The 26,492-nt window shown below is 35.0% G+C and overlaps 1 long non-coding RNA gene across 1 annotated transcript; it reads right to left on the reverse strand.

Annotated features, from left to right (window-relative positions):
* Nucleotides 1-4,126: 4,126 nt before the first annotated feature.
* LOC138129671 (uncharacterized) lies at nucleotides 4,127-26,492 on the reverse strand. The gene is made up of 4 exons (XR_011159326.1): nucleotides 26,365-26,492; nucleotides 11,141-11,209; nucleotides 5,543-11,053; nucleotides 4,127-5,439 (listed from the first exon to the last, which is right to left on the reverse strand). It is a non-coding gene; the product is annotated as an uncharacterized lncRNA (long non-coding RNA).

Consider the following 26,492-nt stretch of genomic DNA (forward strand, 5'->3'; position numbering starts at 1 on the left):
TAATTAAGCAGCCCACCCAAAAAAATTGTTGGCCCACCTGTGGCCCACCTAATATTAGCAACCTGGCTACGCTCCTGGTGCATTAACTGACACCAGGCTCGTCAAACGTCAATCAATGGAAGAGTACGTATATCAGATCATCTCGTACTCGAATCGTCTCAACGCAATCAAGTTCAAAGTAGACGATGAATGAATCGAAACCTTTTTACTTGCTGGCCTTACTCCCGAATACGATCCGCTGATAATGGGTATCACCAGCTCCGATAAACCGTTATCAGGCGACGAAATAAAAACGAAGCTCCTTCTAGAATATTCGATGAAAAACGATAACGTCAAAAAAACGCGAGATGATAATGTTGCTATGGCGAGTAAATTTCAAAACAGAAACGCACGAGCTCAAAAAACGAAAAATTGTTTCAATTGCAATAAACCTGGTCATTTCAGCCGAGATTGCAGGTTACCGAAGACGGACGCAACAATTCGAGCCGAGCAAAAAAGGAAACAGCAAGAAAAAGCCTTCTTAGCTTTCTCCACCGCCCATGCTATGGATCCTGATGCTTGGTACCTGGATTCGTGCGCTTCAGCGCATTTCACTCATCGTGAGGATTGGCTCGACGACGTCTCTAGCACGTCTGATTCCAAAATCGTGCTCGCGGATAATACGAAAATTGAGAGCAAATCCATTGGCTCGACCTTGATACCAATCCAGATTGACAACAAGCCGGACTTCATTAAGGTCCACAATGTCGTTTACGCACCAGAAATTTCAACTAACTTACTGTCGGTCAGTAAAATAATCGAAAAAGGCCACACCGTGGAATTCAAAGGATCAAGATGCGAAATAAAATCGAAATATGGAGACCTTTTAGCAACGGCACATGATCACGGAGGAATCTACAAACTCGATTCAGCTGAACAGTCAGCAAACATCACCACGACGTCACACGCACCCGAATTATGGCATCGAAGAGTTGGTCACCCCGGAAACTCCATTGCGGTCCACTTCAAGGAAGCTGTTACCGGCTGCAACTCCGTTCCCGCCACAGAGGGCACCTGCGTTCCGTGCCTTCAAGGAAAACACCATCGAGGCCCCTTCCCCAAGGATGGTAAACGAGCCGCGAACCTTCTGGACCTGATACACAGCGATCTGTGCGGACCAATGGAAAACGATTCTCTCGGAAGATCACGATATTTTTTGACCCTCATAGACGACCATTCTAAGAAAATACACGTTTATTTTCTACGCCATAAAAATGAAGTTTCCAAGTGTATTAAAGACTTCAAAATTTTTGCAGAAAACCAGCTTGAACGGAAAATGAAGGCCCTCAGATCCGACAACGGCAAAGAGTACGTCAACAACGAGTTGAAAGCCTACCTCGAGTCCACTGGAGTACGACATCAACTGACCATTCCGTACACGCCTCAGCAAAATGGCGTAGCAGAAAGGACTAATCGAACCATCGTCGATGCAGGTCTTCCCAAGGCTTATTGGGCCGAAGCGGTCTCAACGGCAGTTTATCTCATCAACCGCACCCCCACCAGGATCCTCAACTTCAAGACTCCCGAAGAAGTCTGGACCGGACGTAAGCCCGATATAAGTCACCTAAAAATTTTCGGCTGCAAAACAATGGTTTACGTACTAAAACCTCTTAGGTTGAAGTGGGATTCACCCACACGAGACGCCATCTTTATAGGTTATCCTGAGGAATCCAAAGGCTATCGATTTTACGATCCGCAAACCCGCAAGGTATTTAAGAGCCGAGATGCTGTGTTCATGGAAACAGCATTTCTCGCCCAGCTGAAACGTAACGAAACTAACGTTGCAACTTTCGAGTTAGCTGTTCCTACAGACGACGAAGACGACGAAGAACCTCAAACGGCATCACCAACGGCAAGGACCAAGATTCCCGAAACGATCAATGAAGAAGAACCGCAGAACATGTTACGAAAAACCACCAGGAAACCGAAACCCAAGAAAGACGACGATTACATTTACTACAAGATAAACGCAATCACCCACGAAAACGAAGACGAGGATCCTCAAACTCCCGAAGAGGCCCTCAATTCCCCGCAAAGTCACTTATGGAAATCTGCCATGGAGGAGGAATACAAAGCCCTCATGGAAAACGGCACTTGGACTCTGACAGATCCCAAAGCGAACGCAAAAGTTTTAAAAATACGTTGGGTTTTTAAAACTAAAAGGGGGAAAGATCAGCCAACCTTGTACAAGGCTAGACTTGTAGCAAAAGGTTGCACGCAGATTCCAGGTATCCACTTCGAAGAGACCTACTCACCTGTGATAAGGATGGAAACACTACGTTTTCTCATTTCGATGGCTGCAAAATACGACCTGAAAATTCATCAGCTTGACGTGAAGAACGCATTCCTTCATGGAGATCTGAAAGAAGAGTTATACATCCAGCAGCCCACTGGCTTCGAACAACCAGGGAAAGAGAATCAAATTTGTAAGCTCAGAAAGGCCATGTACGGGCTCAAGCAGGATTCAAGAGCGTGGAACTCCAAGCTGAACTCAGTACTTACGAAAATTGGATTCACACGATCGCAAACAGACCCGTGTATTTACACGAAACGAGCAGGACGAAAAATTGAATTATTAGCAGTCTACGTAGATGACATACTAATTTTCTCGAACGACGACTTCGCAACTTCGAGCACGAAAAACAGCCTCAACGAAAAATTCCATATGAAAGACCTAGGACAAGTATCAAAATGTTTAGGGATAAATTTCACTCGAGATTGGAAACGACATACGATCCACATCGACCAACCAGACTATATCCTCAATCTACTCAAACGTTTCAAGATGGAAGATAGTCACCCGGTGAGGACACCGGAAGATGTGAATCAGAAGCTGGACTTGCACACCAACGAAACCGAAACGACTCCTATTTTTCCCTATCGAGAAGCGATCGGAGGATTATTGTACATCACGCAAATTTCGAGACCTGACATCGCCCACGCAGTCAACTATTTGAGCCGCTTCAACCAGAATCCCGATATTGTACACTGGAGAGCCGTGAAACGGATACTTCGATATCTCAAGTCCACAATCAGCCTGAAGATGGAATTCTCATCACTTGAAGAAAACACGATCACCGCCTACTGCGACGCAGACTGGGGAAATAACCTCGCAGATCGAATATCTACGACAGGATTTATCATTTTCCACAATCGAAATCCTGTATCATGGTCCAGCAAGAAACAACCAACAGTTGCTTTGTCTACAACAGAGGCAGAATACATGGCGCTGAGCTACACATGTGAAGAACTCATCTGGCTACGGAGTTTAGCGTCAGAACTCGACCCCACGTCCGTCGAGGAACCTACGACCTTGTACAACGACAACAAGGGTGCCGTCGACTTAGCATCTGACGCAGGATTCAGTCAACGAACTAAACATATCGATCTTAGACACCATTTCATACGTCAACTGGTCGAAGATGCGAAGATCAAAGTCAAGCTCATCTCTACCCAAGACATGATCGCAGACGCCCTGACGAAACCTTTATGCGTTGCAAAATTTCAGTCATGTATTTCTCACTATGGTTTGGTAAATAACTGAAAAACCGTGTTACCCTCCAGTCATTTTTGTAATGTTGTATTTTATTTGTTGTATTGTGTTTTTTAATTATGTTGCGCGTTATTTTTTGTTTCGCGAATTTTTAATGTAAGAATTCAGAGTTACTCGCGCGATTTATGTGACGCTGTTTAATCCACCCATGATCGACGAATTTTATTTTATTATTTTTGTTGAACATTAATTTGATGGGGGGATGTTGAATATGTCAAATTCATGTTATCACATACACACATGCGCACCTGTACTCCACAGAACACCTAAGATAAGAACTGATTTCCCTATGTTAAAGGTTGGCAACGGAAAATACAGCGCTCCTGGTAGTCCAGTGGCAAACTAAATGACCGCGGGAAAAATTTGAACGCAACAGTCTTTATAGTGCTCCCTTTTTCAGATATAAGTTTTTTTTAGTTGTCAAGATATTAAAGTGTAAAAAGTAAATTTGGTTTTAAAAAAACCAAACATACTTTTTCACTTGAAAATCTTAACAATTTTAATAGTAGGAAAATAAAATTAAACACATATAAGTATATTTATTATTTATATATTGAACGAAAAACCGACACAAATAAGAAAAAAATGTAACAAGATAAAACTCTAAAAATTCAAGAAAACAGATAAACAACAAATTAACATTCACTTGAAAAAAGTAAAAAACAAATCACAGTACTATTTACATTTCAGTCTTAATATCCCTCGGATACTGCGGAATACTTCTACTCGCGAATTTACGCTTGTTTGTCAAAACTTCACTTTCACCTGTTTCACAATAATTATGGTCTTGAAGATGAAAACTGGAAATGCTGTCCATTATTTCACCATCTTGAGAATGTGAGGAAGGTTTTTGATCCAAACCTTTGCAAACCGCGGTCAATGTTGTAGACTGATGACATCAACAACTACAAAATCTTCATTTGCAGAATGGTCGTAAGGTTTTGGTACAGAACCGGTGTTTAAACGATCCTTTCTTTCATTCACAAAACTATTGCCTCAAAATGATGTTCACAAATTTTCCATGCACCAGTTGATGGATTCTGTATATTTACAAGAATACTTCTTTCGGCTAACTCCCACGACTGAAAAACTTTAGTTTACACAGTTTACATATCAAGTATGGCACTAATCTAAACGAAAACTTTCGGGAAATTTGCCAAGCATCCTTGGCATAACCCAAAACGAAACACACAACACATCACACAAGATGGATGCTAGTTCGCAAACTCGCAAAGGCGCAAGCGCGCAAGCTCACAAGAGTCACTAGATGACAAGAATGACATTTGCCTGCGCGGTTTATTCAAAATTCCCCCTCTCGCTCCGCGCCCCGACGGTGGCAACGACACTTTTTCCGCTGCCATTTTGCCAATGCCAGTTTCACCCCCCTTCTGTACTCTGAATAAACCAGTCGTTTACCAGCACTCGTACGTTAATCATTTCGCTCTCCCGAACACCTTCCCGGCCTACGCACATCAAAAGTGATCAAAAAGAATCCAAATCAGAGCAAGCGTTGCAAATTATTATCGGTCACGTCGTAGCAAAATCATATGCAAATAAGCGGTCAAAACATGGGCGTAGACAATTTATGGTCTCAAACGCTACTTAATAAAAAATGATACTTTATGAATTTTAGACGTTGGAATTATAATTGTGAATTTTATTATTATGTATTATAAGATAAGGGAAACAATTTATAAGATAAACAAGAGCAACATTTTACACTTGTAAGAGTAAGTAAATTATCAGCTTTATTGCCAAACGCGGCGCCACTGGTACCGAGATGTTTCGTTGAAATGTCACATTTCAAAATTCAAGGTTGTTGTTGTTGACAATTTAAGTGAGTTAACCTAGAAAACAAATCTTCGATTTCGGCAATATTTATTATTTACAGAAGTTTATTGAAATTGTAAGCAATAGTTATCCCAGAATAAGTTGTAAAATGGGTTTTACCATTAAAGAGAAGGCATTTTTATTACATTATTTTCGAAAGAGGGTGAAACAAGAAAGTGAAGACTGGCCTTACTTTGTACCCCTTACACTGAAGAATTTCAAGCCAGACGTCCGAACCTGATGGTATTGGTTATCAACAAGTTTATCAATGTCTTAAAATTATAGTGCCTAATTTTAGCGAATCATAATCCATCATTAAGAAGAAGTCAGGTCAGTCCTTAGTTCAAATTTTAGAAATGGTGCAAAATGTTCGACAAATTATCAAGGAACATCCCTCAACTTCCATAAGGCGTTTAAGACAGCAAGTTAAATTGAGTTATGGCAGTTATTGCAAAAATTTTGAAGGAGGATATTAATTTGTTTCCCTTGTGTGTTGCAAGAAATAAAACCTATACATTACCTTAAACAAAATTTCATTATAAATGAATTTTGGCAATCCATTTCACCTGACAGCTTCATAAGTGTTTTTGGAAAACATGAGGGGCGAGTTTGACTCTTTCTGGACCACAATGGAGAACATTTAGAGCAGTTTTTTTGAACTTATTTTTTGACCTTGGAGTAATTTAAATGTTTTAAACTGCTAGAAAAGATACGAGTAAGTTCTCAATTAACCAAAAATGAGAGAATAATAATTTTAGCACTTTTCTTACAGAAAACAACAAAACAAAGAATTATGAAAAATAATTACTTTTAAAATTTTGTAACCAAAGATTACGTGCCTTATGAAGGAATTTTATGTAACTGTGTGTTTTTTCCTTAATCAGTAATAAATAATAATTAATAATAACTTTCTTTTAAATCTATTATTCATGAATTACAAAAATTTATAAAGGCAATTAATAATAGATTTTTGAGAGGTAGGCAACCAACAAAACGAGTGTGCACAGCAAGTATATAAAAGTGTCTGATTAGTATACGACATACGTTTCGATAAAATAAAAGATGAGGTAGCACTCTTGATTTGGTTTCTTGTTGTTGTTGATCACTCTGTATTCACAAGCTGTCAACACGAAATCAACTTAACCTCATTTATGCTTCGAAGCCCTGTTTTGTTGTTTCTTGCGTTCCTGATCTGCTTATTGTTTAAAAAAAAGCTTTTTTCAAAGCTAGATAACTTCCAGTGGTATTACAAAGGTATTGTCTTATTGGTTTTTATAACCTCTCAAATATTTTAGAAGTAATTGCTAAAATGGTGTTCACACTTGAACAAAATAAGTTCCTTATGACGTCTTGTTACCGCAACAGTGTTAACAGAGACGAGGAATGGACATATAGCGTTCAAGCTTGCAAAGAAGAATTTTTAGCCAAGTACCTGGACCAAAATGTTTTAGAAAAGTGCCTCACGGCTCACATATATCGAATTTTTAATCATTTTGTTCCTACTGGTAGTGTTGAAAAGGGGAAATCGTCGGGTCATCCCAAGGTGATGGAAAATGTAGTTGAAAATATACGAGATCATTTAGAAGCACATCCGAGAACTTACTAGACTGTCTCGTCAAATTGCAGTACTTACATGCCATAAAGTTGTTAGAGAACTCGCATTTACATCCATACAACTGTACAATAGCTCCTCCGTAATGATCCTGAAAGCTGCATAAATTATTGTAATTGGTTTCAGAATAATCTGTTCACCTGACTTTTCTGTGTTCAGCTATGTGAAAAGTGAAGTGTATAAATGAGAAATTAATAATTTAAACGAGTTAATAGAAGAGATTACCATCTGTTGTCGTAACATCAAGAGAGTGAGAAGATATTCAGAGCAAAATGGAGGACACTTCGAACCATTCCTTTAATTTATATTGTAACTTTTTTAACTGAATCATTGATGTTATTCACCTTCTTAAGTGTTTAATAAATACATAATTTGTTGAGACTTATCAATAATGCATTTCATTGATTTATTTTTATTTAATTTGTCAAACTACGCAATAGGCAACCAGTAAAACCAGTTTGTTCTGGGGTTGCATATCGTGGATCAGGCTAATATTATCGATTTCTGGTGAAAGAGTCGGCACACAATCAAAGCCTACTTGGATCCCACAATCATTTATAGACACTCTGAGTTTCACAAGCGATTTACAAATATATATGGTTTGCTATACTTTTTTCTTAAAACAAAAAAGATGTAGGGCCGCGAATACCAAACTGAATCACCCGGTATATCAATGCTTATCAGTAGTTTTTTTATTGTGAAAATATATACAGTGCATTTTTTTTAACTGTTGCCATAGGGAATTGCATGGTAAAACTTATACCCCCTGTTGATGAAAATATTCAAACCATTTTTGGAACAAAGTTGGAAGATTTTTTAAACTATCGGAAAGATTACAATTCAATATCCTAAACTGTCGAGAAAAAGTTGTGAAAAAAATATTTCTAGCGGGCCGGAATAATAGTACGTCGAGCGGCCGCCAGAATAGCGTCCCTGTCGGCTCAACTTAGGCTCAACCAGTACCTGACTATCTCCACTTTTGACACTTCCATTTAAAAAATAGCGAGGTCTCCTGGAGGCTATGATTAAATTAGCTTTTGGAAGGCAGAACATGTAAACATTTATTTATTAAAAAAAACAAACCGTTAACCAGAAATTATTAAAGGAAATGTTCAAAGTGTTTTCCTTCGACTGCTAGACAATGTCCCAAGCGATCTTGAAAATTTCTTCGCGTGTTATTCTCCACAGTTTCTGGTTGACCTCTTAGGCGTTTTTTTTAACTGTTGCCGTAGGGAATTTGACAAAAAACGTAGTAGGGGATATGGGAACAAAAATTAGGATTTATATTTTAATTTATTATTTATTTTAATCATAGCCTCGAGATCTCGCTATTTATTTTTTAAATGAAAGTGACAAAAGTCAAAAGTGGAGATGGTCAGGTCTCAGGTGCTAGTTGAGCCGACAGGGACGCTATTCTGGCGGCCGCTCGACGTACTATTATTCCGGCGCGCTAGAAATATTTTTTCACAACTTTTTCGACAGTTTAGGATATTGAATTGTAATCTATCCGATGGTTTAAAAAATCTTCCAACTTTGTTCCAAAAATGGTTTGAATATTTCCATCAGAACAAAAGTTAACAGGCGGTACAAGTTTTACCATGCAATTCCCTATGGCAACAGTTAAAAAAAATGCACTGTATATCACTGTTAATGATAAAACAAAAGGAAAAATCCCAATTAAAGAAATATTTTAAAATTAAGCCTCCAACTTAAAAAAAGCAGTTGATTATATTTCTAATTTTTAGTTAAGAAAAATTAAAAATATTTAGAAATTAAAAATTACTTTGGTATCTTCGCTCTAAATTAAGCGATCTAAATTAATAAAAAAATAAACAAACCAAAAAAGAAAAAAACAAAAAAAATAATTCTATTTAAACCATAAAAATAAAAATTAATTATTCTAATGCGAACAAACCGAAAGATTCTTCTAAATCCATAAAATTCTCTTCACCCACTATCTATGATATTAAAAATAACCTTACCACCAACTAAAGGAACACCAGAAACTCCCAAAGTTGCCTAAAGCTAAATTCCCAACACAGACTCATGCAGTTCTATTGTGTTTTATTTAAATTTAAACGCTAAAAACACCATTATAATTATTTTATTCATTTAACAACGGTAATACAATGGCAATACAAATAAAAAAAGACGTCTGTGCCATCAACAGTCTATTCATCATGGCTGGTAACAGTTTCTGGAGGTGAACCGTCAATAGTGTAAGTCAGACTAACTTTCCCTTCTTTAGTCATATGCAAACCCATAAGAATTTTCTTTGTGACATTTTTGTAGTTGTCGAAGCTTGATTCATACTGTCGCTTTGTAATTTGAGAAAGAGCGGCCTCTGATGATTGGTCGGCAAATTTTAATTCCACAATCAAGCCAGCTTCATTCAAAATCATAAGCAAATCAAGATGAGGAGGTCTTCCTTTAGATTTTCTTTGGGAGATGCTTAGTTCACTGCGAACTATATAAAGTTTAACATTATATGCCAAAACAAAGAGAATACAATGAAATTCGTCCACGTTTTGGGGCATTATGGCTCCATCAAACAATTTAGAGACAGCCTTTGCATATTCTTTAAATACATTTTTGTCTTCTCTTGTTAGCACTGATTCTAATGCAGCCAAATAACCCTGAATATTATCACCTAAAAGCTGGTGTTTCTTTGAAAACAAGTGTACATGATAACATTTTCCCCGCAACAACGTCCTAATTTCTTCATTTGGAATCCGAATGGTGATTGTTTCATTCTTAGGGCTAGTGCGTATAACATTCAAGTATCCATTTTCGGCCAAAAATTGGAGGAAAAGATGTGCATGTGACACATCTATAGATTTAAGTTCTCGATGAACCAAGTTTATTAAGTCAATTATGTTGTCTTTCGCAAATTTTGTAATGGCCATTATTTCGATCTCTTCTCCATCAATAAGATCTTCAATCAATTTACGAATGGGATTATATCCAAACAGATGTTTTAGGTAAGTGATGCTGCCCGAGTCAACCCAGTAATTGTCAAGGCATGGTTCCTTCATTCCGTGACTTCTTCTCAAATAGTTTAAAACTGAATAACAGCTATAAATGGCATAGTCCCCTTTATCTTTTGAAATCATTAATTTATAACCATTGTACCACTTTTTTACGTCCTCATTATTAAAAGGAGCAAATTCTTCTTTTTTAAACAGACTCTTCACTTCTGTATCTGTAAATCCAAAATAAGGAGAAAAGTCGGGGTCTCCTAAAAACCGAATATACTGGATGTTGTTCGCGTCGCCAGATAAAACTTCTGCGACGCGGACACAGGCGTTTATTAACCCTCTGTTGAGATGTTCGTTGTTTTTGAACGTACTGGACATGAGGCAACTGATAACATCGATGGTTTCGTCCAGCAAATCATTATTTGAAGTTGATTGCTTGACGATGATGTTCATGATAGGAGAATCGAATTCATCGATTAATACATAAACGAGTTTGTTATGGTACACATGTAAACAGCGAGATAAGAGCTTCAATCCGTCGATCACATCATCTCGACTTAAATTTTCAAAATTATTCCAATACTTCTCAAATAATTCAATAGGGCCCACCACCTTCAATTTCGTATCTGACCAAGAATATTTTCCATCAATCTCTTTTATAAGATACTGATGTTCATTAAATGTCCAGTAAATGAGCTTCTTTAATGAATGAAGGAGTAGATCTTCAGTTTTACCAGTGATATGTTTAAAGTCCACGTATATGACAGGATTCTCTTGGCAGTACTTATCAAAAAAAATCCTTTGCTCTTGCCACATTTTTAACTGATTGTCTTGGAAGAGTTTTTTGTTCCCTGTTAGGAATTCTTTCACCATGTCCATGTTTGTTGATTTCCCAAAGCGGCGAGGCGCCAAAGTTACTATCACTTTATCTGCTTGAAGAAAGGCTTTAATAAATAGCGTCTTATCCACAAAGGCGACAGTATGTATAATTTCACTAAATGATTGTGTGGACAAACTACATATTTCCTCTGGTGATGTGCTCTGAAAAGATAAAAACATATATCACATAACTATGCAAGAACAGAAATGCTACATAAACAGGTATGAGACTACATTTATTAAACTTGCCTTTCTTTGTACCTCATTTGCACTTCCTCCTTCCATTCTTGCTCGTTTTTCTAGATGATAACTCATCGGCTAGAAACAATAAGAATAATGTAAAACAATCTGGAGACCTCAATATAATACAAAATAGTTATTTATGATGTAAGTGTTAAAAGTGAGATTTTATTTTGTAAGTGAGGTAGATTGGGAAACGAGCGCAGCGAGTTGACCAACCCCACGAACAAAATAAAATCACTTTTAACACTCTCGTGTCAAAAATGGATTACTCCCTAGAATTCGAACTTTTAGGGAAATAACGTTTTTCATGTTGTGTGTAACTAGAATTTTCAAAAGTTATTTTGATGCCTAAGGTTGGTTACTTTGAATTGAGAGATTAAATCCAAATAAATATGCCGCCAGTAACCAAAATTGATTGTGAAACGAAAAATCATCTATTACTTAGCAAGAAATTAGTCATTTGCAACTGTTACAATTAATTTGCTGTTACATTTTTGGGATATCTTTTGTTTGTCGCCAGAAACCACATAGCCTCCAACCTAACCAAATTTATGGCAACCTAGTAACGAATATCCCTAAATCCTAGGGAGTAATCCATTTTTGACACGAGAATATTTAAGTTCAATGGACAACATTTTATTTTTTAACCGCCAGGTTTTTTTGTTTCAATAAAAAATATAGGTATAAAAAATACGAAACACGTGTTCTTTATTTTATTTTTCATTTTTTGTAAGTATTAATTTTTTATTTCAATTTTATATAATTTGAAAAAATAGGCAAATTAAAAAAAACCCAAGGAAATGTCAAAAAACGCGTTATTGTTTTTTAAATATGGCGTAGCCAAACTATACCTCATTTTTCCTATCGTTCGTATTTTTCAAATATGTAACTCGAAAATTAGTACATAATGACGTATTTGTAAACGCTCGCAGCTGACGTAATAGAACAAAATTCAAAAAAATTATATGACATAATTATAGAGGTATACTCTTTAATAAAAAAAAACCTCAGTAACGTTCAAACTTAATTTTTTTTATGAAAACGGTCGAATTTCGACCGCTGGGCGACCTCTAGTTATTTTAAATAAACAACAAAAGCAAGCATATCTTTTAGATATAGCTGTTCCAAATTCACACAATATAACACAGACATATAATACAAAAATTAATAAATATTTAGAACTCTCCGTTGCTATGAGAAATCTTTGGTGTTTAGAAAAAATTTCGATTTTACCATTTAAGTATAATTTCAGCAACAGGAATAGTACCGCAATCTCTTTTTAAAAATTTAAAAATTTTGGACTTAGAGAACACATTGGTGGTTGAAATTCAAAAAGGTATATTATTATACTCATGTCACATCGTGAGGAAATTCCTTAACATTGACACAGAACATAAAACACAAAAAAGTCAAAATGTGGAGGCGAGACGCCGGTAATTATGTTGATAAGCACTGCATTATTACTTGATAGTATTATCCGTAATAGTGTATGTACTCCGGCAAAATTGCCGTGCCGCCGGGTGGAGGTGGGATACGAAAAATACTATTATTTGTTGTATTTTTCATATTAGATAATGATAATCAACCTTGGTTTAAAGGTATAGATGTAGCAGAAATATTGGGTTATGAAAAATCAACAAATGTTATAAATGAAGATGTAGGTGTTGATTTTAAAAGAAAATCGATACAGTCTTGCTTTGTCAGATACTAAATATTCGAGTCTATACTCAATTTCATATAAATGTGCATCTAAGCAAGCCATGAAAATCTGATTTTCTGTTGGTAGTAAAGTTAAAGCTAGTGACTTTGACTTTCAAAGTTGCTTGCTCTGCGCGAACCCGATTTGACTAATTTTTCAGTTTTTGTCCATTTTAACATTGCTGATTTTAAAAGCAATGTTACGTCTTTTTACTGATTAAATTAAAGTAATTCTTATTTGTTTTTGTCTTTGTATTTTTACCAAGTAAAGATTTATTGGACATGACCTTCATAAATGTGACTTTTGTAATGTAACTAAATTAAAGGTGCTTTTACAAATGCACAGCTCACTTGATGCACATTTATATGAAATCAATTATAAAGACCCTTCACAAGACGAAGTAGTATTTTTTGTATACATGGGTTCTTTTTCAGAAAAAGAAATATTAATCACAAATAACTTGTTAGAATTCGCCTTCGGCTCATGAGTGGACTATGTCCACGAATTTATGGGATTGTATATTAGAAAAAACGTAGTCGAAAAATATTTTTAGATATAATAGAAATAGATTATTATAAACATGAAAAAGTAAATTTATATGAATATATACAAAATGATATTAAAAAATAGGGATTCGCGCACAATTCATTCAAAGCGTTGGATATTATTAACTATTAAAAATTTTAAAGAATCAATAATGATGAATAACAATAAGGCAAAAAAAGTTAGGAAATATTATTTTCATTTGAAGAAGAGTTGGCAGACAGATATGAAAATTACGTTAACGAATATAATCTTTTAAAGCAATATAAAATTAATCCTAATTCATTAAACATATTTGATTTTATAAGTGAAAATAACTATAAAATTTATTTGAGTACGTGGTTTACCAATGTATTTAAATAATTTACCAATAGTTTCCGTTATTCTATTTCTATTGAAACACCACCTGTTGGATTTTTCCTAACATTTAGCAATGTGTAACAGGTTCGGTTGGTTGTAAAACGGCTTGTAGTGAGAAATTTGAAATTTTGACATTTTCTGGTGTTTTCTAGTTCCTAAAACGTCAAAGCAAATCACTGTCAAAAAAAGTATGATAAATTGATAAATCAATGATCTAACTACACATTTAGCAATTATTTATCTCGTCGACGCATCGTGCATTCTTAATACATATATGAATATAATAATTTAATATAAATGTTCATAGAAATATAAAAATTTTACGCCTGCGAATCCTACCACTGCAAATGCGAGTGAGTGGTTTTTAGCGTGGTTATCTGTCGTGGTTAGTGTTCCTTGCTGGAAGGTGGAACGTAAAACCCAAGGGAAACTCAAAGAATTTTAATCAATGAACAAGGAAATTACAAAATCAAAGGATTGGCGCCAGTTTTGGAATCTTGAAGGAATTCGCCTCTCAGGTGTGATTGGATAATTCTGTAGACAACAATATCAGATATCTGGAAAAAGAAATTGGTATTATGGGGGTATGTGGGCAATGTGGGATAAGATTGTAAGGATTAAAAAAAAATCACGAGTTTGAGGAACTCAAAACACATAATTGAATGAATTGGGGAAAAGTTTAAGTAAAAAAATTTTGGTTTATTTCAATGTATTAAGTATTTTAATAAACTAGACTTGCTGAAATGTTTTTATTGAATTTTTCTTATAGTGAAACCACAGAGGATGAACGTAACTTACACGTAACCTCACTTTTCTGCTGTTAAAGTTAAATGAGTTATAATAATTAATAACAAATAAAACTGCACTGAAAGTTTAGCTGAAGAGATGAAAATCAAAGTTACAATTAACCAATTTAGAACAATAATTTAAGGTGTCCCCTCAAGGCGCATGTGCCAAGTGGCGTGTGATAAAAAGTGCGGGATTTAATTTTGATGTTATACCTACCTAAATGTTAACATTGTTAGCAAATATGTTAAATACGTTCTAAGCTGAAGACGCTGACGCTTTTTAGAATGATAGAAAAACACCTTTTTTAACTTACGGAAAAGATTTCTGAAATTTCAACACAAATTTTTCTGACTGACCACATTGGCTGACTTAAATGCAGTTTATCATATAATTTAATAAGAGTTCTCTTCATGTCAGCACCCATAAGGACTCGGTTTTTTTTTCTATTTTGCTCTATTTTCGCGAAAAAACAATAAATTCTTGATAATTATTGGGTTATAATTGAATGAAAGACGCGTTGAGTCAAATATGACATGACATTCAACAAAAATCAAGATTGGCAATAATAGTCAAAAAATTACTAAACATATTTGCAGCGTTGCCAAACTGTCAATCAACAGGTGGTGTTTCAATAGTAATGGCAAAGCCTATAGCATAGATTTCATTGTGTGTTCATAATTTTAAATCCCTAATAATGAGATTTAATACAAAAAGGGGTCAAGAAATTAGAGAATACTATATTACTTTAGAAGAAATATTTTATTCATATTTTATTTAATACACTAAAGACTTTATTTAAATATAGAGAAATCACTCAGATAAAGCAAATTGAAAATAAAAATAAAGAAATTCAACAATTGAACAACGATAATCTGAAATTAAGAGGGTCAAAAATATTACCAAGTTAACCAAAGACCATATAGTAAGTATAATACACTGAACTCCAAAATTAACGCATCACTTTGATTTTTTTAATTAAAAAAGAATGTTTTGAAATATTTAAAAAAATATGTTAACAACAATAACAGCTGAACCATGGGAAATATTTTCAACACATTTTCTTACAAAAAAGAGTACATAAATGTAAAAAAATACAAAAATTCGAAAAGGTAACATCACGAGTAAAAATGAGAAATCGAAAAAACCATCGAAAGTTAAAGATTATTTTCCTGAAATCTTGTATTGTCCCCTCTAGCGTTAATTGTAGCTCAATAACGTAGTGGCATGTTAAAAATGAGGTTTCTGTTATGAATTTAGCCTATATTTTGCCAAATATCCAGAAGTGCTCTTGTTAGCTGACTGAAGTCATTTGGATGTCCTTACATTGCCTGTAACAGTTTTTCCATATTATCCCATAAGTGTTCGATTGAGTTGAGGTCAGGGTTAAGCCGGGAACCCACTTGCTATGCAACGTAGATTGACGTGGGTTCGCATTGCCGAACGAATAGGCACACTATGAACACGCCACGTTACGTCTTGTGAGGGATATCATTTTGAACTTTAATATCAAATTCCATTTATTTCAAAAACCGATGATGTTTTCATGATTTCAATGACACCAAATTTTTCCTAAATGTTTGAAAGTACTCTTAGTGAAAAATTATGTAAATTAATGTAGTGGTTATTGAATTAAAACGAAATATTGACCCGTTTCATTAAAAAATTTGAAATGTTTACAGAATGTTCTACAGTGATACATAATAATTCCTGAATTTTTTGAGAATTTTAAATCGATTAGAAGTGGGTGTTTTCGATCGGGCGGTAAAACTTGACTTCCTGTATGAAAATCTCTACTGCGGGGCTGAAGAAGCAAGGAGGGGGGACAACACGCTTTAACACGCTTACTAAAAAGTCTGGACGGTTGGATCGAGCATACGTCGTCCCACGTCGTCTGGCGTGTTGTCGGATAGCATGGAACAAATGAGTACGCAGTGCATTCAAATCTTTGTTAAATTTCTGCACACATTTCCGTCGCGTAGCGTAGTGTAGCTTAGTGTGGCGTGGCGTGGAGCAAGTGGGTTCCCGGCATTATGTGCTGGCCACTTCATAACTGATATTTCAATAGTCCTAAATTAGTCGGAAATTCCCTTGCAATATGTGGCTGTCTATTATCTTGCATATAAATGAAGTCTTGCCCTACGAATGGGGCATAAGGTACAACAACAGGTTCCAGGATGTTCGTGCTATATCGATGTGCATTTAAAGTGCGTCTAACTGAAACCACCAGCTCTGTAGCTACGTCTAAAGATATTCCTATCCATACCATTATTGACCCTACCCCAAAACTCTCTTTAGTAACGAAATTACACTGCGCATATCACTCACCAGGTCGTCTATACACTATTACCTGTCCGTCAGACTTGTATAGACAGAACCTGGATTCACCGAAGGCCAAAACTCTGCGCCAATCTTGTTCGACCCAATTGACATGTTCTAATGCAAAGTTTAAACGGGCCCTCCGAAGAGCTGCAGTTAACTTGGATCCAGTGGCTGGTCTTCTCGGACTCGGATGTATCTGATCCTCCTTTAGTCATTTTCTAACAGTATTTTCACCCAGGCGGAGTGCATATTGTCTAACATGCGATCTTGAAGTCGGAGAGCAGTGAGAAACCCTTCTCTAATGCTTATTAACCTTAAGTATTGGTCCTGGTGAGGTGTTGTGATCCGTTTTCGGCCTTGTCCCCGCCTCCTTGTGTGCCGTCCAGTCTCCCTATGTCTTCTTAGAACTTTAGATACCGTAGATTGGTTCATACCAAAGTGATATGCTATAGTCCTCCGACTCTCTTAATTCTGAGCTAACAAAATCACTCGCACGGACTTTTTAAATGCGAAGTTGTTCCTAACATCACCCATGTTAAAAGTAAATGAAGATTGATGTCAATAGGCGAAACAAATGACCGATGGTGGCGCTGCAATCGTGACAAATATGGCCGTCGTAAGAAGTACATTACCTTATTTCGTTTCTGTTTTTGTTATTATGTACGATGGTGTACCTTAGTTTTGAGGATGTTTTTTCTTATTTGGAGGCAGTATCCTCATATCAGTGTGTTGGGAAAGGGCCGAGAGTCTTAAAAAGTGTCACCAGAGTGGTTTTATTTGCTCTGTGCCTGAAAACTTAAGCATCCATGCTTTATGTCTATCAACTTTTTCTTTTAATCCAAATCTGTTAAAATGTAGGTACCAATTTAATGAAAAACTACGGAAGATTAAACATTCATATTGAATGAACTTTTGAGGTTATAGATTTACTTGTTAGTTATTAGCCGTTGACGATTGTTTTAAATACGCAGCAGGCCAAGATATTTTTTTGTTAGATTGCAGTCAGGTCCTGTCATATACTACGTGACAAAGAAAGGTAAACACCCAGTACTTATAGTTTTATTTCAATAAGTTTTTCCGGGCAAATGTGTTTTGGGTCAGATAAGAATAAATAACTATTTTGAACCAAATAAAGGCACAAAGGGACCAGAAAATCATAGTTTGGATTGAATATTTTCCATATAAGTACAGTTTTAAAGTAATTTCAAATGACTAATGCCATAAAAGTGCTGTTGCAAAGGCAAAGTGGTTTTTTGCAACTTGAATTAACTTTAGTAAATAGTAAACAGACATGTAACAACCACGAGGTATACTTCACAAAGTAATTCAACCAGGTTCCGCCAGAGGTCACTTTAGAACATTTCGTTCGCCTATACCATTGCCATCTAGAACACAAAGCCTTAAGGCAGCAATTGTTTTTGATCGTGACGTCACAGTAAAGGCTTCATCGAAAAACGCATTAAACCTCCAGAATGTAATAAAAACAGGAAAAATTTTGGTTAGAACTCTTTTTTTTTAGTAGAACGATGTGTTTAGGCTTTACAATTACTGCCTCGTGGAGTTAAATGCCATTAATGACGCGAAAATTGTCATTGACAAGTGAGGTTAAGTTTGTGTATTTATTGTTTTTTCGTAATTTTTACTTTGTGAATCATTTAAATAACACCAAATCACAACAAATGCTTCATACATCTTAATTATATGTGTAGCAAATATAGTTTCAACTAAATTGCCCTTACAACGACTTGTAATCACGAAAATGTTGATAGGGTATAAAAATACTTCCCAGGTTTCAACGTCTCTTGCGACGTTCGATGAACAGTAAATACCCTGGTATCAACTGAAACTATTATATACACTTGCCACCAAGCTTTTGCTTATCTCACAATTTTCCATAAGAATGATTAAAACACCGTATTTGATACTTTCTGAAAATGTAAACAAATGTCAAATTTTGACGTTTGGCCTTCCTCGTGACGTCACACGCTGTCTGGCTTAAGGCTCGCGTTTACCTGAGTTTGAAACGGTCGAAAAAGTGGATTTTCGATCACGTTTTTTGAGAAAACAGTACGAGATGAACGTTTTCTCTCTTTACTACATAAATTATGAACATTTCTATTAGTGAACTATGAAGAGAAAAATATAATTTTGTTTTAGCGAATTTGTTGAAAAACCACAAAAAAAAATGCTCTGCTTGGAAGCTGTGTAGGCAAAATGAAAAGAGATATCGAAAATATCTCACGTCATTCACTAGATATTGTTATGAATGTGACGCAGACGAAAAGTGGTGTTTCCTACTTGAATATTAGTTGAAAAAAACGAAAAAAATTAAGTCATTTCTCAACGTTAAAATTTCAGGTTGTAGACAACCAACCCTACATGCTACCTGAGCTAACAGCTTACGGAAAGGGGACTATACAAGGGTACAAATTACATCGGCATATCACCCATTTTAATATTAAGCAAATCTCTATCCTTTTTTTTTACGTGCAATAATAATTTCCAGTAATAATACCCCATGAAATATGAAATATGCACAATTTTTTCCTTTATTTCATGTCAAAATTCACGATTTAAAATATTTCATTTTATACTGTCCGGTAGATGTTCGATTACATTATCCATTTGAGTCCGGTAGGTTAGTTATAACTAGGCTTGGGCAAATGCATGTTTGCATGTTTTTCCTATAAGCTCATATATGGGTGTCAAAACTACACACATGTTTATTTTTTCATTTTGAGCGATAAAAACGCATTTCATTTTTGCATATATTGCATATATCGAAGGTTTCAGACTTATTCTGCATATATAGCTGTTTTACAGCATATAAAAGCATATTTTCCTAAAAAATGGTAAATTACGACGAAATTGGACCGGTCAAAATTTAATTTCGTTTCTTAGAAAGTCTCAAAGAAAAGCACAACTCCCTGATTTATCTTTCTTGGAAAAATCCAACCCAGGTCCTTTAAAAAGAGTTGAGATCCGGACAGAAGCAAATGCAATTTAGTAATTTATTGTAATAAATAATAATATAAATTTGTTTAGATACAGTTGGTTGTAAAAAAAAGGGAAACGAAAATTTTCCTAATATAAATTTTTTTTGTCCATTTGTCAATTAATTGTCTACTTGACCAATATCTATCAAATTATTTTAAAAAATGTTATTGGATTTTGACGTTTATTCTAACCTATCTTTCGTAAGAAGGCTTCATACTATGAAAAGATTGTAAAAATGTGTCAATTTTATTCTGACAGTTCCCGTTTTTTTTGCAACCAACTGTACCTACCTTACTTTCATTTAAATTTACATATTGTTTTGTATTTAATTAAGTTGCTTTTATAATTTTACTAAACATTTCAAAGTGTTTTTCGTCAGTTAATTTTTGTTTTGACTGCATATATTAGCGCATATATCCTTGGATTACCGCATGTTTCGTGCATATTTTGATCATTTTTTACGGCATATTATCGTGCATATATGCCGTCTGTTTACGGCATATCTGCCCAAGCCTAGTTATAACAGTATCAGAGACTGTTTTATTTATACAAATCAAATCTGACATTGAAAAGTGCAAAAGTCGAAAAATATTCACTTCAGTGCAGTGCTTCGAAATGATCGAGTAATACGAAAGTTGATTAGCAACCGCGAATGTCATTTTTTAAAATGGTTGCAAGTTGCTCGTCAGGAGTTGACGACTCATGTTGACATTTGATATAAAAATAAAAAATGTGACACTAGTATTCGCCGTTGTCTTAAAAAAAAAAAAAAAAAAAACATTTGAAGGACAATAAAAAATTATTGAAAAATTATCGCTGTAATTCAAAAAATAAAGCCTTACGATTGAAAATGATGATGAATGAAATAATCACATACATATTATATCCCAAGTGCAAATTTTTTTATCGGAAATTTTTTTGCTAATAAACGAAAACATCCATAAATGAGGTCAGAAGACGAATTATTAGCAAATAAGAGCACGAGACGAAGTCGAGGGCTTTATTTGATAATAATTGGTCTTCTGACCGAATAATTTATGGCTGTTTGAGTTCATTAGCAAAAAAATTGCCGATATTAAAATTTTGCACGAGGGGTATACGGCTGATTATTTCCTGAATAAAATGAAAACAAACACATTATTTCCAATCCTTTTTATTCAAAATAATTAAATAAAAAAAAATCAGGTGCCGGCATTTTTTATCAGATTATTGCACATGTGCATTTTAGAGAAATTTTATCGGGCTATTTTTTGTTTTCTCGTTTTGATTGGTCAATATTTGTCACGCAATTGGTTGCTAAACACATGAAGGAAATACTCATTGTAAAAAACAATAGCAACGGCCATTACCACAGGAAAAAAGATGATGCGATTTTCACAAAATACATAATATGATTTTTTATTTTTGCAATAAAATTATGATACAGAACAGACTTCTAGTATGAAATAATAGTATATGTACTATTACTATTACATGAGCAAGTACAGAATAAGTAAAGAATAAAAATCGTTACTTGCGAGTACATAATACATATAATCATATACTTTATCTATAGCAAATTTTTTTGACTAATAAACCGATAATATTCAATTATTCACCGAAGGGACACAAGATGAAACCGACCGTTTTATTGTAATTTTACCTTAAAAATATTTTACCATAAGGGTCATTTTTGTCTCATTCATAATTCTTGACAAATCAGGTAGAAACTCCGAACTAATATTCATTTCCTCATCTGCAGGGAGTAAATGCAGATTTCATCGTAATACTTTGGGAAAATACAACTACACAATGCTGCACCCTATATTTGGTGAATATTATAATTTTATTAGTCGGACCTTCAAAGTCAGAAAAATGTCCTATACGATCAAATTGTAGGTATATATATATTATGTACCTACAAAAAAATACTAAAACAAATTCTTAGCTCAATATTTTTAATTTTTTAAAATTTAATGTTCCTTTTGTTAAAAAAAAATCGGGAGAATTACAAAGGAAAGTCGGAAAATTAGGGCAAACTTCAAAAATTATAATTTTTGTATGCACTCTCGATCATAACTGACGACATATTTAATTCATTTTTTTTTGTTCGGTTTTGTTCCCGGGATGGATATAACTCAATTGAAAAAATGTTTTTGGAAAATTTGGAGAAAAATCTGGAAAAACGCATTCCAGTCTAAATTAAAATTACATCCGTTTTTACTTTTCTATTGTTTCGCGATCTGTCCAACAAATGTAATTATTTTTTTCCAACGTCAAGTCTGAAAATGACATTTCCATCACTCAATTTAGAGATGAAAGTAGGCGTTTGCATCACATGTGAGGAAAGTAAATCACTTCCCTCACTAGTGGGGAAAGTAAAAAAAAAATTTGATCCCCATTTAGGTACTTTCTTTAAAATAACGTTCATACATACATATACATTTCTAAGAATTCTTTATTAACAATTAGCACATACAAAGATACTTAACTTTTTTATCAGTATTATAGAAATTAAATGTACAATTTTTTACACGAATTAAAACTCCAAATGTTCCTGTTTTTTTTTTTCTAAATAACGTGTCGGTACAGAGCTTGACGTTGACGCCAAACTAGCACTTCTTACTACTTGTCTCCATCTCAGTAACGGATTGTATTCCTTTCCGTAGCGTGCTCGAGATTTTATAGGTAATAATTCCAAAGATACCTAGTTCGCTGCTTCTTTAATTTCTGTATTTGGTAAATTTACAACACTATCTTCTACTTCCATCACTATTTGTTTAGTAAATTCTGATTAATTTTCACATTTTGGTAAAAACACGACTTGACATTCATTAATTAAATTTTATTGTTTACTGTGAGCATGGAAACGTGATTTTCAAATTTTACTTCTATGTTGATTTGTATAAAATAATAAATTGATTATACCTATGCAAGATAAACCGAAAGCTCTTGACGTTGGAAAAAATAGTATGTTATATACGTGAGGAAAGGTCCATTGCTAAACTTGAATGATTAGATCAACTCGCTATCGCTCGTGATCCAATTGTCATTCTCGTTTAGCAATGCATCCCTTTCCTCACTTATATAACAATATACTATATTTCTATACCAATTTATTTCGCTATCGGATTGTTCACTTGAACATCGATCTTGCAATCGAAATGTAAATAAAACACCTTGAGATTCATTGTTATTTCAAATTTAATGGAAGAAAATAAATCATCATCACAAACTAATTTACTGAAATTTGGATTGGACAAGACAACGTCTGTCGGGTCAGCTAATAAATAATAAAATGGAATGAAACAACAGTTTGCAGTGCAGCCAATTCAGATTTGGCATTGTAGGACTTGTCTTTCCAACACAAAATTTTATCTCCGTATTTAGGTACGGAACAGGACAGAATCGTAATCCTCTACCCCCTACTGAGCGTCTGTGACTAATGCAAGGTACCTGCGTCTCTCGTTTGACCAAAATATAAATTTGTAAATAGAGGACCCACTGTACATCAAGTTCGAAATTTCTTTCAGGTAAACGCGAGCCTTAAGGCCTGGAGTTCGAGATGGCAATGCCTATACTGATTCAATTTTTCAACTGTTATTAAAAAATTATTTTCGAGTAAATTTAAAAATTGAGCAAAAACGATATTTTTGCTCATTTTTGTACACAGTGGCTGGAAATTTTATTTACTCTTGTAGAATGATCTATGTTTTTCCTCTATTTTCAGTGTATATAACAATTTTTTGCTATAAAGTAAAACTTTTCAAAAAAACCGTAAAAATACAAGTGTTGTGTAAGACTTGATTTTTGCCCAAGGGCGTTATCCCTCAATATTTGATAATTAATCGATCAGACTCATCGGTACACATTAAATTAGACAATCTCAGCTACAGTCATACGATAATCTACAATCGGACTCACCTCCACCTCATTCAGTCATTCAAAGGGTAAAGCACAGGTCCGGACTCGGGTTTGCTCAATGGGACGGTACAAACATGTAAATGATAAACACCTGACACATCTGTCGCGAATCAAGGTCATACAGTGACTCACCCGGGGGATTCCTCCCCCTAGCTTCTATCATGATGAGGGGCTCGAACCACGGGCGTCGTCTTCAGAGCGCTACGTTCCGGGATTGCGTTGGATGTTCTAGTAGCACCTGTAATAGCCCCGTGTGCAGTTTGGGGTGCACAGCCCGCCCGCAGTCTCCACAGAGGAAGACCGCCACGGCCAGAGTATGAGCCTACAACCCACTTCCATACGTCACTATGCCCCCTCAGTACCTGGGAACCGGGATGACCTCATAACCTTTTGACCAGCAACGTATGATCGGTGCATTTGGTTGCCACCACCAGCCATCTCTACGAGACGCGCCCGGTCAACGGCCTAGCCGTGTCATGAGCCAAAGGTGCCCCACCCGGTATAGGGAGGTTTTACGCATTAAGGTACTGATTTATAGCCCAGGTTGCCCAAACCTGCTATCACCCAGTTACCAACACACCTGGTAACTGTATCTCTATTCACTACACCACTTCCAGGTCACAATTATTCACCTGCCGTCACTCTCGTACTCGTACCTTGGACAGCCCGTCGGTCGCAGCTGCCAAGCGACACTGACTCTGTCTCGCCTGTGGAACTCTTAAAAATCACCCCCGAGTCAAGGACCTTTCAGAACATAATTTATGAGCCACATGTTTGGGGTGGAAGAGGTAGTTTTTCTGTTGCGTTTTTAAAATTCTCTTACAGTTGCGTTAATTTTGGTGGTCAGTGTAGTTTTATAGCAAAGAATCGGTAATAAACAATATTTTTAGTCCGCATAAATCCAATTGTGGTAAAGAGATGTTTTTATGATAGTAATTTAATCGATGATGACAACGTAAACAGAGAGCTCGTTGATACCCTAAGCAAAACAAATTGTCCTTAAAAAAAAATCAACTTTTTTAGTCGTGCTCGAGGTCATTTGTATAAAATCACCAACAGAGCTATTTGGCAAATTATTTTTAAATAACGTTATTACAAACTTGTCATTATTAGTTCTGTGATTGAAATTACACTATTTATAATGGCTCCAAAAATTAAAAAAAAAAACACACAAGCGGCATCACAGCATGAAAATTTAACCGACAACACTGTTTAGTAATTTTTCTAGTGACAAATATGTCACTTCAAAAAAAGAAGGTAAAATGAATTATGATTTCATTTGATTTGTCTGGTTTGAGTTTACAAAATAATTTAAGAAAAAAATTATTTAATTTGAGAACACTGGACTATAAAATTTGCAAATACAAATGATGCACACAGTCAATACCAACCTAAACCATTAAATAATTTTTGGGGATTTTTTTGTTTTCACCAACATAATTCAACAGGTGGTGGTTTTTTAATTTTTGGAGTTATTATACATATCTATTAATTTTTTAGAATGCAACTAACTGTGAGAGATTTATTTTCTATCCTAGCTACTTATACTGTCAAAATACTGTTAACTTTACTGTTAAGTTGAGTTTAATAAATTGGTAATCTGAAATAGTTTTATGAAATAAGCTGAGTATGTTTTGTGTGGCTATGATAATCACATATATACCAGTGTAATTTCTTCTTTTTGGAGGAGAAATCTAGTGAGAAATTACTAGATGACAAGTGCGAAGTCGAATAATAAACTATTTTATAAATTGAATATGGGTTATGCCCTTTTTCCGATAAATGAGATTATTCTCTTACTTCTAAGTATAAAAAATAGCTGCAGCCAAGTGTTGTGTGATTTGGACAACTTTTCTGGATTATGAAACTAGCAAACTAACGGAAACAACTTACAGTACGAGTCAGCTTTAAGTTGATATTTCCTCTGAGATATTAAAAAACCTTTATCCAATATTAATATCGTGTTTTACTAGTTAGTTTTAATTGAGTAAACTGGGCTATAACTAGTCTGTTGTTATAACCCACGTTGCCATTTGCACCGTGGGTTATAACATACATAACCCACGTTGCCATTAGCACCGTGGGTTATTAACGTCCATAACCCATCGGGAGCAGAATTTCATCAATAATGTCATTATCTAAAAATTTTGGAATATTGGATAAAACGTTGTATGGCATACGTGGGTTATTAAGTACTACCCACTCGAGATAATAACCTACTCGGGCAAGCCCTCGTAGGTTACAAATACCTCTCGTGGGTAATATCTTAAATAACCCACTTATACCATAAATAACTATTACAAAAACATAAATTCAGAAAATTGCCTAACCTATAATTAATTTTAGGTTCAATTCAACACATGTTACAACTGGACAGTAATAGTATACCTAATAAACATAATTATTGTATTAATTACTATTGTTTTGGACGTGAAAGCAACGTTTTTCTTTTACGACATTGGAAAACGATAACAATGTACCACGTGGCTGTTCAGTTATTTCCGTCGTCTGCGTTATTTCATTTACTTTAATTTTCGACAAAACCGTTGAAAATGAACGGAAAGCAGACGAATTATATTTTACTTATAACATTTAATTAATATCAAGACATATTACTTACCCCCTAAAAACAATTTGATTTAACACACCAATAAATTGATAACGACACAAGCCAACGCGTGCGTCAACTGTCAACGCAACGCAACGGAAAACGGAACCATAGACAAAATAAAGTATATATAGAACGCA

The sequence above is a fragment of the Tenebrio molitor genome, chromosome 4 (assembly GCF_963966145.1).
Source record: "Tenebrio molitor chromosome 4, icTenMoli1.1, whole genome shotgun sequence".
Classification (NCBI taxonomy): domain Eukaryota; kingdom Metazoa; phylum Arthropoda; class Insecta; order Coleoptera; family Tenebrionidae; genus Tenebrio; species Tenebrio molitor.